The sequence below is a fragment of the Galleria mellonella genome, unplaced genomic scaffold, assembly GCF_026898425.1.
Source record: "Galleria mellonella isolate WM207_F2 unplaced genomic scaffold, CSIRO_AGI_GalMel_v1 utg424, whole genome shotgun sequence".
Classification (NCBI taxonomy): Eukaryota; Metazoa; Arthropoda; class Insecta; order Lepidoptera; family Pyralidae; genus Galleria; species Galleria mellonella.
In genome coordinates, this window is record NW_026442097.1 from 900,441 (window position 1) to 913,684 (window position 13,244).

The 13,244-nt window shown below is 35.2% G+C and overlaps 1 protein-coding gene across 16 annotated transcripts in view; it reads right to left on the minus strand.

The window, feature by feature from the left end:
- Positions 1-13,244, minus strand: part of LOC113515663 (cell surface glycoprotein 1) — a 77,896-nt gene that overhangs the window by 42,101 nt on the left and 22,551 nt on the right. For 3 of the 16 annotated variants that reach the window (XM_052898330.1, XM_052898334.1, XM_052898328.1), the window contains exon 2: positions 3,847-3,993. The exons of 2 other annotated variants lie outside the window; for them this stretch is intronic. The gene's annotated coding sequence lies outside the window, so the exon portion shown is untranslated. Of the gene's footprint in view, positions 1-3,846; positions 4,382-6,118; positions 6,223-13,244 lie in introns of those variants that run through there. 11 more of the 16 variants (XM_052898337.1, XM_052898336.1, XM_052898329.1 and 8 more) reach the window with 10 other exon arrangements.

Genomic DNA, 13,244 nt, shown 5'->3' on the forward strand with positions numbered 1-13,244 from the left:
CTGGACGTTGATTCCAAAGAGTGGTTGTGGTACACAGTGAAAAATACGTTTTATAATTAAATGAACGTATTTACGATTGAATAGGTACATACATCTGTACACATGCGTCCATTTGACCTTCGAGCGACTTGGAAGGCCGTTCAGACAAAACCGGATGTGTATTTAGTTTTTTTTTTAATTTATTTTATTCTTTTGACGAATATTAAATTGTTAAAATAAAAGTTTATCAAAATATAAGATCGATAATATAGAAATAATTTAAACACAATTTAATTTAGTACAGGTGTTCCCAAACTTATTTTGTCTATTGCCCACTTTGAGAATAGATTATTTTTTTTGGGCCCCCATTTTTTCACTTACTTAAAAACCATTATTGCTTCAAGATCAACAAAGCACCCCCAAGCTTCAGGGAGGGAAAGGCATTGTTAGTAATGGAGACTGAGAATCCCATTGCTAGCAATATACCCAACCAGGTCGACCTGCTCGCGGTTCCCCCTGGAAACTATCATGGTTAATTCCTGATGAACATGATAAGCTAACTGGCCTGTTTTCATTCTCATCTATCACCCTTCACTAGTGCTCCGCCAGCGTATCCCGTTAGCGCAGGCGGGGTTACCATGCCATTTTCACCCATCAAAACACCCCTCAAGCTTCTACACAACGCCCCCATTTTTTTTCTGGGTCTCTTATCGCCACCCTTTAGGTCTGCAGCGCTCACAAGGGGGCGCTATCGCCCACTTTGGGAAAAGCTTAGTACCTAGAATACTTTATGTCCTGATTCCCGTACGTAAAGACCCGGGATATAGTTGGTAGGTAAATATTTTGACTAGATATCAGTTTGAGTACATTGAATCTAATTTTAGTAATATACTAGCTGTTGCCTACGACTTCGTCCGCGTTTCCGTCGTTTTTCGTAAAATAGTAGCCTATGTCCTTCCTCACGGGTCAGTGGTTTTGATGTAACAGACACATTTCCCTTCACTGCTCTGCTCCTATTGATCGTAGCGTGATGAAAAGTATACTATAACCTTTTTTTTATACAACTTAAAACGGCAAACAAGCTGACGGCCCACCTGATGGAAAGTGGTAACCGTCGCCTATAGACATGAGCAGTACTATGGACATAACAGAGTATACTGTTTCGCCCATGATACCCCCCATGCGTTGCCATTTCTGAGGACTCAGGTGTTATTCCTTTGTACCCAGTAAGTTCACGCCATATCCCACCCTTCAAACCGAAACACCGCCATGCGAACACAACTGCTTCACGGTTGAAACACGAATGCGACAGAGGTGCCCGAGCAATCGACTTTTGTACAAAGTCTCCCTCTGGTAGTGAACCCGGCCAGGAGTATGAAGAATAATTGTACCTCATAATGTTGTACCTTGTAATAATTTCGACAATTGTTTTGAATTAATCCAAAAGTCTTTTAGCCATTCTAAGTTGTATAAAAAAACAAAAAATATTTGTTGTTTGCGTTCGTTATAATTGTTACTTCATTTTCTTGCACTGTATAACTATGTTAAAGTAAATGCTGTGAATACCTTCAGTAAGCGTGTGCATTAATATTGTGTTATATTTAATGTTTGTTATACCTATACTAGCTGACCCCGTAAACGTTGTTTTACCACTTATTGCGAAATATAAAAATCGCAATTAAAATACATGGGTTGATCGTAAAACGATGAAAATTTAAAGATGTATGTATTTTTCAATGCTAAATTATAATAAAATAAAAATGGAAAAATTTGATAAAAAAATAAAAAAAAATATTTTGGGGAAGGTCACCCTTATCATTGACGGGTATGAAAAATAGATGTTGGCCGATTCTCAGACCTGCCCAATATGCACACAAAATTTCATAAATGTCGGTAAAGCCGTTTCGGAGGAGTTTGGTAACAAACACCGTGACACGAGAATTTTATATATATAAGATGTTATAATGCAATATGCTGTTGGTGTTCCTTTAAATAAATAAATAAATAAATGTAGTAATCAACTTTTAATAAATTTCCTGACTTTTTTAATTTCTTTTTTTATTTAATACATTTGTTTTCTTTTTTATACCACGAAGGTGACAAACAAGCATACAGCCCGTCTGATGGTAAACGGTCACTGTAGCCTATGGACGCCTGCGACACTAGGGGTGTCACGTGAGCGTTGTCAGTCTCAAGGGAAAACCTTGGCAGGGAGTTCATTCGAGTTTCACGCGGTTCCCCCTAGAAAACATCTTGTCTAATTTTATGCTATTGCTAGCAATATGCCTTATTAGGTCGAACTCCACGTGGTTCCCCCTGTAAACCATTGTGAACAATTCTTGTTGAATTCGTCACGATGGGCTAACTGACCTGCTTCATCCTCACCTATCATCCTTCACTGGTGTCCCGCCGGTGTATACCGATAGCGCGGGCGGGGTTACTATTCCATTATCATTAATTAAAAGCACTCGTTCTCGAGTATGACGGATGAGTTATCACTGCGTTCATAAATGATAATGATGAACAGTCGTGATTTAATATAAAACCGTATAATCCATCACAAGCTCACGTTTAGTTACGAAATGGTGGACAATTTGAAAGGAATCGATATGCTGTATCGAATTGTCTACATATAATCGAGGTCGACAATTACATCACTATTATTAACAAGATCGATTACAGAAACGGCACGGGTCGATTATTCGATTTGTTTTTATCGATTCTTACAAATCGTTGTTTTGTATGTAATGCGTAAACGAAATGTTTTAATATATATATATTTTTAAACTCTATCAAACAAAGAAAACGTCAAGGTTCTCGATTGGTCGGAATCTTTAGTTTTTTTATTTTTTTAGTTCTAATTATTCCTCCGATTATTCGAAGACGCCGGGATCGATTCGGATATTTTTTTTTTTCTTATTTTTCTTTCATGCAACTTAGAATGGCGAACAAGCTAACGGCCCACCTGATTGAAAGTGGTAACCGTCGCCTATAGACATGAACAGTATCATGGACATAACAGAATACTGTTTCGTCTGTAATAGCTCCCATGCGTTGCCATTCCAGAGGACTCAGGTGTTATTCCTCTGTACCCTGTAAATTCACTGCCATATCCCACCCTTCAAACCGAAACATAGCCATACAAACACAACTGCTTCACGGTAGAAACACGAATGGGACAGAGGTATCCAAGCAAACGACAATGTTTTCGAACAAAAATTGAGTTTACAAAAAAACAAGTTAATAAATATGAGTACACTGAGCTTCGTTCACCTTTAACTAGATAGCGTTGTGTAATTTATCCAAGATTTATTCATTAATTTGTCATTTATTACTTATTTAGTGCTTTTTTTATCCAGTTACGTGGCCAACGTACCGGAGGCAGTTACCTATAAATAATTTATGTTAGTATAAATAATAGTTAGTTAGTGTTTTCATAAATTATTCAGTAACCGTATTGGGTCTTTCAAAATACTCGCACCAAGAATGGCCGTAAGTATTTTAACCCGTTAGCCGCCATTGTGGACAGCGCAGTTTTTGTTTCATTGCCGTTGACAGACAGACTGCACTGTTATAACGGTTAAAGTGGTCGTTTTTCGCGAAAACGGTCGCGGGTTCCATGTATTTGTGTTACTTTAAAATATATCGCGCGAAACGGTACCGTGGACGTCACAGTGTATTCTGTGACGCCTAGGATATCTATAGGCTACGATTATCACTTTTCATAGCGTAAGTCGTCATTCATATATATATATATATATATATATACAAGCTTTGCTTGGTTTAGATGATTTACTCATTTATTTGATTTATGCTAAAAATACATTAATTGAAGGTTTATTAAAGAATAAAATAAAATTAACTTACCAAATATAAACTCCGTTGCGATAAAACAAAGTGTAAAGTTCCAAATAAAAATTTTCAATTCATTTAAACACTACACTTTTTCACTGTCAACACTTAGCTCACTTCACATTGCTGCTACTAATAATACAAAGAGGAAACAACTGCTCACTAACCAAAATAATAATCATAATAATAAAATAGAACATATATAGCTAACGCGTATAGTGCGAACTTGAAATAAAGATAAAAAATGTCCTTAAAAAATATAATTATTGTCTGCCCTATGCCCTGTCCAGGTCCATTCTGGTTATTGTCATGCATTTATAATGTTTTTTTTTTTCTCTCTTTCATTCAATGATTAATTTAGCCTGCAACAATAATTTAGTCGGTTTTAATAATGCTAGCTGGTGATGGCGAAAGTGATTAGAATTAATGGAGAGAAGCCATGATGATGATGACAAACCCATATAAAATAGATGTAAAGTTTTTTTTATTATTCCATCCCAATATTATTAAATAAATAAATAAATATATGAGTTTACACATAAAATAAATAAGTAGAGTTATAACAAAAATTAAAAAATATAAATTCCCAGTTAAATAGGTATATAGTTCCCAGTTATATAGGCACCAGAGGGAGACTTTGTACAAAAGTCGATTGCTTGGATACTTCTGTCCCATTCGTGTTTCAACCGTGAAACAGTTGTGTTTGCATGGCTGTGTTCCGGTTTGAAGGGTGGGATATGGCGTGAATTTACAGGGTACAGAGGAATAACACCTGAGTCCTCAGGAATGGCAACGGATGGGGGGTATCATGGGCGAAACAGTATACTCTGTTATGTCCACGGTACTGCTCATGTCTATAGGCGACGGTTACCACTTTCCATCAGGTGGGCCGTCAGCTTGTTTGCCATTCTAAGTTGTATAAAAAAAAAAAAAAGGTATAATAATTATATATTATAATATGAATTATAATTATATATTTTGTAATATAAATATAATTTTCTTTCATTCTATAATTAAATAATAGTTTGCATTAAATTGTCTCTTATTTAAAATTTAATTTTATACATTTTTAATATTTTCTTTGTTAATGCAATTTCATACATCTTCAAATTTAGAATAGCAATAATAAGAAAAAAATGTGTTGACATTTCTGAATATTTTTTTTTTAATGGAGTAATGGATATTCATTTTAATTATTAATATTGTAAAAGATCATTTGTTTATTTCCTCTTGGCTTATTAATGGCTAAACCAATAATTTTGATAACTAGCATAGTTTATTATTTCAGCCGTTAACTATCCACTGCTGGACTAAAGCTTCCCCCTTGGATGGTTTTGCCAGTAGTTGCCATACTTGGTAAGCGGGTTGGCAACCGCAGTTAGACTTTGGAGATGTTTTAAGAGGGACGCTGCTGTCCATCCCTCGCCGTCCCTTAGTCGCCTCTTACGACACCAACGGGAGAGGAAGGGGTGGCCTATTAACCATAATAAACGAAAATACCTCTGTACAACTGACAATTGTTGTCAATTAAACATTATTCTCATGATTGTACAGATAATTATGGCTAATTTACATTCACACGGGTCACTATTATTATTCCATGAAGGTTGTTGCATTAATTTCTTATATAAATAAAATAATAAATAGATAAAGAAATAAATAAATACTATATAATCACACTATCGCCTACTCCTCCATTTAGGACACACTGTATTATGAGAAACCAGGCGAGGAACGTCTGGAGGTACACGCAGTACACCCAGATCTGAGTCAATTCAGAAACTTTCATGTTTTAAATTAACTTAATCGACAATTGAATCTAGTACCATATTTAAACAAAGCAATGACCCCATCATTACTTAACGAATGTTGTAAAATGTTTAATTTTAACAATTTAATATAATATTAATAATCAACATGATAATTTCAGCCATTTTCTGTCCGATTTTTAATGAATTTTATTTTTATTGCGCACATAGTGTTTTAAAATAAACAAATTAAATTAATATTAAAAATAAAGTAAGCGTTAATGATTAGTGATTAATTAAAATTAATGTTAAATGATAATTACATTATTAAATTGTTAAATTCCAATACATTTTATAAGTAAATACATGATTAATTAATAAATTCAAATTAGAAATATTATAACTTGTTGACATTGAGAGAAGGCTTCGTTATATTAATTACAAATAATATATAATTTACACTCTTAATTTACACAAATATATTATAGAACAAATACAGTAACGACTAATTAATAAACGTAAATATATTAAATACAAACACAAACACAAATAAACGGTGAACACAAACACACAGTGGAAATGCAAGCACAACTTTTTGTTACGAACAGAAACGGTTACACTTTCGTGCCGCCTGTTGACTACTGACTGGCTATTTGGACACAGTGGTGGGGAAATAGTGGGGGAGTAGTGTGTCTATTATGTTACCACAACTGTGAGACGTCTCAATCACCATTTATTTTACCAGTATAATAAAATTGTACCTAATGTACCTAGATTTTTTTTATACAACTTAGAATGAACAAACAAGCTGACGCCCATGCCCATCTGATGGAAAGTATATATATATACCGTCGCCTATAGACATGAGCAGTACCATGGAAATAACAGAGTATACTGTTTCGCCCATGATACCCCCCATGCGTTGTCATTCCTGAGGACTCAGATGTTATTCCTCTGTACCCTATAAATTCACGCCATATCGCACCCTTCAAACCGAAACACAGCCATGCAAACACAACTGCTTCACGGTTGAAACACGAATGGGACAGAGGTATCCAAGCAATCGACTTTTGTACAAAGTCTCCCTCTGGTATATGGAAGATATTTAAGAAAAATTAATAAGATGACGTTTTGGTAGTAATATTTTTTCGGAAATTTTGTCTGTCTGTTTATTCCGGGAATCACGGAAAAACTGCTACATAAAATTGGATGCGGTTCTCACAGCAGTATTTTTTAAAGTTTGACTTAAAATTTGGTATAAGTTTTTTATCGATTCGCTATTTAAAACTGCTCTAATTCATGGATTTACTTGTTTACCCTATTATTCCGAAAACCATTTGTACGAATTGGTTAAAAAAAGCTAGTTCATGTTACAATTACATGAAGAAAGGTTCTTAAGTGCGCTAACCCCGTATACGCAGTGTAAGACGCTAGATGGAGTGACGACTTTAAATGCATTGCAGGGAGACAGTGGATGCAGGTGGCTCGGGACTGTTCCTTATGGCAGTCTATGGGGGAGGCCTATGTCCAGCACTGGACGGATAATGGCTGAAATGACGATATATATACGGGTAATGGCTGATAATAGTAACAGATTTCACAAGAAAACATCTTTTATATATATATATATATATATATATATATATATATATATATATATATATATATATATATATATATATATATATATATATATATATATATATATGTTTAGATGTTTTGTACTTAATGAACACGCATGAAGAAAAAAAAATTTTTTTTACTAATTTTATACATTCTGATTTTGTTTTTGATTTTTTCTTTTTAATCTTTTGTACATGAATCTTTTTTTTATCTTTTTTCACTTTGCATTTGTGTCGTTTGCTGTTTGTGTGCTGTAAGTAATATGCAAATAAATTATCTATCTATCTATCTATCTATTAGAATTTAAAACGCGGAATCGCGTGTCAACAAGCATTTTTTTGCTCTGTAAAAAATGGCAGACTCAAACATTAAAAAACTAATACGGAACCGACACGAGAACAAGTCTTATAGATTGCAAAATGTATTGTGAAAATCGGCTCAGATTTGGCGACGTTATTTTAGATGTTTTGAGAGGGACGCTGCTGCCCATCCCTCTACCGTTCAGTTCCTTTAGTCGCCTCTTACGACACACACGGGAAAGGAACGGGGTGGCCTATTCTATGCCGGGACCGCACAGCAAATTAGGAATTATTAAATTACATTTAATAATAGCCGTGTAGGTCCCGGCATAGAATGAGCCACCGCTTCTTTTCTCGTGGGTGTCGTAAGACGCGACTAAGGGAGGACGAGGGATAGGAAGCGGCGTCCCTCTTAAAACATCTCCAAAGCCTAACTGCGGTTGCCAATTCGCTAGCCAAGCGTGGCAACAACTGGCAAAACCTCCTAGGGGGAGCCTTAAGTCCAGCAGTGGACAGTTAAAGGCTGTTATGATGATTTAAAAATTATAGGTTATAAATTGGGGGGAAGGGATTATTAGTAATGGGGATTAGCTATTAATATCAATATACCCTATCAGATCGACCTCCTCGCGGTTCCCCCTGGAAACCATAGTGATTGGTTCATTGTTGCATTCGTCACGGTGGGCTAAATGACCTGCTGTTTCATTCTCACAATTCATCTCTCACTGGTGTCATGCCAGCGTATACCGATAGCGCAGGCGGGGTTACCATTCCATTATCATCAATTAAAAAAAATCCATTATAAATTATATTTATTGTAGTTAAAATTCTGACAGATTATTGGATATATTGAAAAACAATTTTTATGTTTGACATTCTATAATGACAAGTCATAATGCGCAATATTGTTTCCCAAGAATAATTTATTCTCGCTGACACAATATCCTAAAATATTGCGCAACGCGTGGTGACCCGACTGCTTGCGCGCGCGCACAATGCCGGTCGACGCTTGCGCAGGTGGATACGTGAAATCTAACTTCACTTGATAATTTAAATATATTCGCGGGGGCATGGGATTGTTAGGAATGGGGACTGGCGGCCCCGTTAGAAATATAGCAGGTCGATTTCCACGCGGTCGTGGAAATCGTTGAGGTTTATTCCGCTTTCATCGTTACCTATCACCCCTCACTGGTGCCCCGCCAGTGTATACCGATAGCGCAGGCGGGGTTACCATTCCATTATCATCCATTAAAAACATTAGTAAGTGTATAATGTACATGATTTAAGACTTTATTCCACAATGCAAAATCAACTTTATACAAAAGTCGATTGCTTGGGTACCTCTGTCCCATTCGTGTTTCTACCGTGAAGCAGTTGTGTTTGCATGGCTGTGTTTCAATTTGAAAGCTGGGATATGACAGTGAATTTACAGGGTATAGAGGAATAACACCTAAGTCCTCAGGAATGACAACGCATAGGGGGTATCATGGGCGAAACAGTACACTCTGTTATGTCCACGGTACTGGTCATGTCTATAGGCGACGTAAGTTGCGTAATAATAAAACTTCAATTGTATCAAAACCGGTTATTTAAATTCTAAGACTTAAGTACGAAAACTGATTTTAATGAATTTTCTACGGAACCAATCATACCCTTTCAGATAAAAAAAAGATGATGGAGGAGAATTACAAAAGAGATTTATCGAGCAAGAATGAATGGAGATGTAGGTTGGGGCCGCCCTAGGCGGACGTATGTCGACCAAATAGGCGACGTGCTGAAGAAGGGCCTAATTAAAAGTGCCCGTAACCGGTGAGCGTGTATGAAAAGATTGATGAATGTGGAGGAAGCAAGAGAATGAATGAATGAATGAATGAATGGTTTATTTTTCTCTTCACAAAAGGTAGTATAAAGTGACAACTTGAGGTACAATTACATATGTAAGACCAATTTTGCGAGACTGGTGCTTGCGGTAGGTTTTGAAGAACCCGTGTTACAAGTCACCAGTGCCCCATCACCATGGACTACGCACATACAAGGCAACCAATTAGTGTTATAATACATAGATAACAATAATGAGATATAAAGTGCAAGGGTAAACTTAACATTAAAACTTTTGAAAGAGGTCTGTTTGAATCGAAGCATTTGGCGTTCCATTGTTTCTGCCTACCGCAATGGGAGACAGGCGTGACAGATATGTACGTATGTATGTATAAATAAAGAATTTTCCAAATCGGTTCATATCTGGCGAAGTTATGACGTATCAAACATGATAAAAAAAACAGTTGATAAATGGGATCACTTAAAAAATGATTCCTTTTAAATGAATTTTCCAAATCGGCTTACAACTGTCGGAGTTATAAGGTATAAACAAACATAAAAAAATACAACTAAATCGAAAACCACTTGTTTTTTGAAGTCGGTTAAAAAAATAGTTCACCGTCAAGCGTAACGTGACATAACTCCAAAATTGTAATTTTTGGTCGGAATAATAATTAAAAAAAAAAAACAAAAATTTGAATACACATACAATTAAGTGAATTTCACGCGGAATGAACTAACATAATATTTTAAGTAGAATATAATTAAGTAATTTTACATAACGTCGATCTTACATGGATATATACAACTTAGAATGACAAACAAGCTGACGGCCCACCTGACGGAAAGTGGTAACCGTCGCCTATACACATGAGCAGTAGCATGCACATAACAGAGTATACTGTTTCGCTCATGATACCCCCCATGCGTTGCCATTCCTGAGGACTCAGGTGTTATTCCTCTGTACCCTGTAAATTTACGCCATTTAGACACGAATGTAAAAGAAAGGAAAAAAGCTAAAAAGCCAGGTAGTAACAAAACTAATATGTATAATATTAACTAAATATAGTAAAAAGATTAAAAATATATCATTCTAAATGCTAGTGAAGTTTCTATTAGCGTCATGGAAATTAAAAAGGGTGCAAATTTAGCGTAAAGCTGCTGATTTTCGTCTTGAAATCCGTTGAGCATTCTCATTTATTTAAATGTTAAATTTTATTTAACTTGCAAAAACTTTAAACTTTAAATTAAAAAAAAAATACATAGCCATACATTTTTCAATACAACAACTACCGGTTTAACTTACTTGTAATTAGATCGAGTAAACTCGACTAGTTTCAGGATCAGTTCGTGATCCTAAATCATGAGCGGCCTTTATAATGTGTTAATAGGATCAAACTTTCAATTTGTTAACCTAACAAGCCCTTTACGCCTCACATTACGTCAAATATTCGGACACAAATACATCCGGCCGTGAAGTCGTTAGCCTCCATTCTTAGTAGAAGGAAATGTCGAAGTATTTGGAGTGGAGGAATCCATGATTAATTGTACAGCAATTTTTCTTTTATCTTCTAAATAATAATGTTATTTCTTTTATACAACTTAGAATGTCAAACGAGCTGACGGCCCGCCTGATGGAAAGTGGTAACCGTTGCCTATAGACATGAGCAGTACCATGGACATAACAGAGTATACTGTTTCGCCAATGATACCCCCCATGCGTTATATGATATAATACTATTTAAAATACATATGTTTATATTCACAAACAGTGAATGATGACGATACTAGTTGTGCCTGCGACTATACCCACTCATTCGTGTATCTACCGTGAAGCAGTTGTGTTTGCATGGCTGTGTTTCGGTTTGAACGGTGGGATATGGCGTGAATTTACTGGGTACAGAGGAATAACACCTGAGTCCTCAGGAATGGCAACGCATGGGCGGTATCATGGACGAAATCTATCTATCTATGGTATCTGTTATGTCTGATACGACAATATAACCTTCAAGAAAAGAGCATATTCCTTTTTAAAAGGCCGCCAGCACACCTGCAGTGCTTCTAGTGTTGTAGGTGATCGTGGGCGGCGGTAGTCACTTACCATCAGGTGAGCAGCATGCTCGTTTGCTCTCGTGTTGTAAAAAATATATATTTCTAGGCAATACGATTAAAACGAAGTTGAAGTACAGTTGATTATATCTGTAATACGGCGAAAGCAGCATGTTACGGCCACGGCGTGAAGGTCACTGAACTTGAACAATGTTATAGTTTTAATAGCGTTCAATTAGGAGATAAGCCGCTTTACGTATCAACGGGAGTTAACGTAGAATTTATTTTTATTATCATTTATTTATTTATTGTTTTATTTTATTTTTTACTAGCTTTTTCATCTGCGTGATCGAGATATGTCTTTCAAAAAAAAAACGTTCACGCTCACTTTTTTACTTTATCCGAGCAGTAAGTGCTTTATATTATTCTCAATTTCGTGTACAATATAGTATATGTCATATATGTGTAAGTATATTTGTTATTCATATATATTTATTCGTTTATATATGTAATTTTAGTATGTATGCATATCAATAATTACTAGTACCGCATTCGAGTATTCTGACACTTGCCTACGGTTGACTGGGAGAGAACGCTTTTAGCATTAAGTCCGCCATGTACACATATTTGTACTGATGAATAAATAAATAAATAAATATGTTCACTGACCGGGATTTTGCCAGTAGTTGCCACGTTTGGCAGGCGGATTGGCAACAGCAGTTAGGCTTTAGAGATGTTTTAATAGGGACGCTGCTGCCCATCCCTCGCCGTCCCTTAGTTGCTTCCTACGACACCCACGGGAAAGGAAGGGGTGGTCCATTCTATGACAGGATCACACATAATGAGTTTATTGTTGCCTCCAAAATATTTACAATATTAAAAGTGTATCTATCTGTAGTGTATCTAAGTGTATCTATTTAATATATATATATTCTTTATTGCACTTAAACAATATATGCGACGATTAGTTTAACAACTTGTTAGCAAGGGAGGGCTTATCTCTGAAAGAGATCTCTTCCAGCCAACCCAGTGTGGTTAGAGAGAAAATGATTTAATTTGATTATATTTATTTATTTATACTTTTGCGTATATTAAAACATGTCTACAGGGCGGACTTAATGCCTGATGGCGTTCTCTACCAGTCAACCGTTACGATAAACAGAGAGAGTAAACGGCGGTGCATTGATTTAGCAAATAAAAAATTGTAAATTAAATAAATATTTTGAGAGATAACAATTTATATATATATATATATATATATATATATATATATATATATATATATATATATATATATATATATATATATATATATATATATATATATATATATATATATAAATCATAACTAATTATATCTTATATATAAAATTCTCGTGTCACGGTGTTTGTTACCAAACCCCTCCGAAACGGCTTTACTGATTTTTATGAAATTTTGTGTGCATATTGGGTAGGTCTGAGAATCGGCCAACATGTATTTTTCATACCCCTCAATGATAAGGGTGACCCATCCCAAAAAATTTTTTTTTTATTTTTTTGACAAATTTTTCCATTTTTATTTTATTATGATTTAGCATTGAAAAATACATACAACCTCAAATTTTCACCGTTTTACGATCAACCCCTGTTTTTTAATCGTGATTTTTATATGCCGCAATAGGGTTGCAAGATGGCGATCGAATATAATAATTGTAGTAGGATAAATTTTTATGTATAGTTCTCGAAATAATGTATATGGTAAAACAACGTCTGCCGAGTCAGCTAGTAATAGTATAGATTTATAAGAAATATATATATTTGAAAGATAATACAGTATTTAAAAATCAATTAAAATCAATAAAACAGTAATCAAGAGAGCGTTTAAACATAACCCACG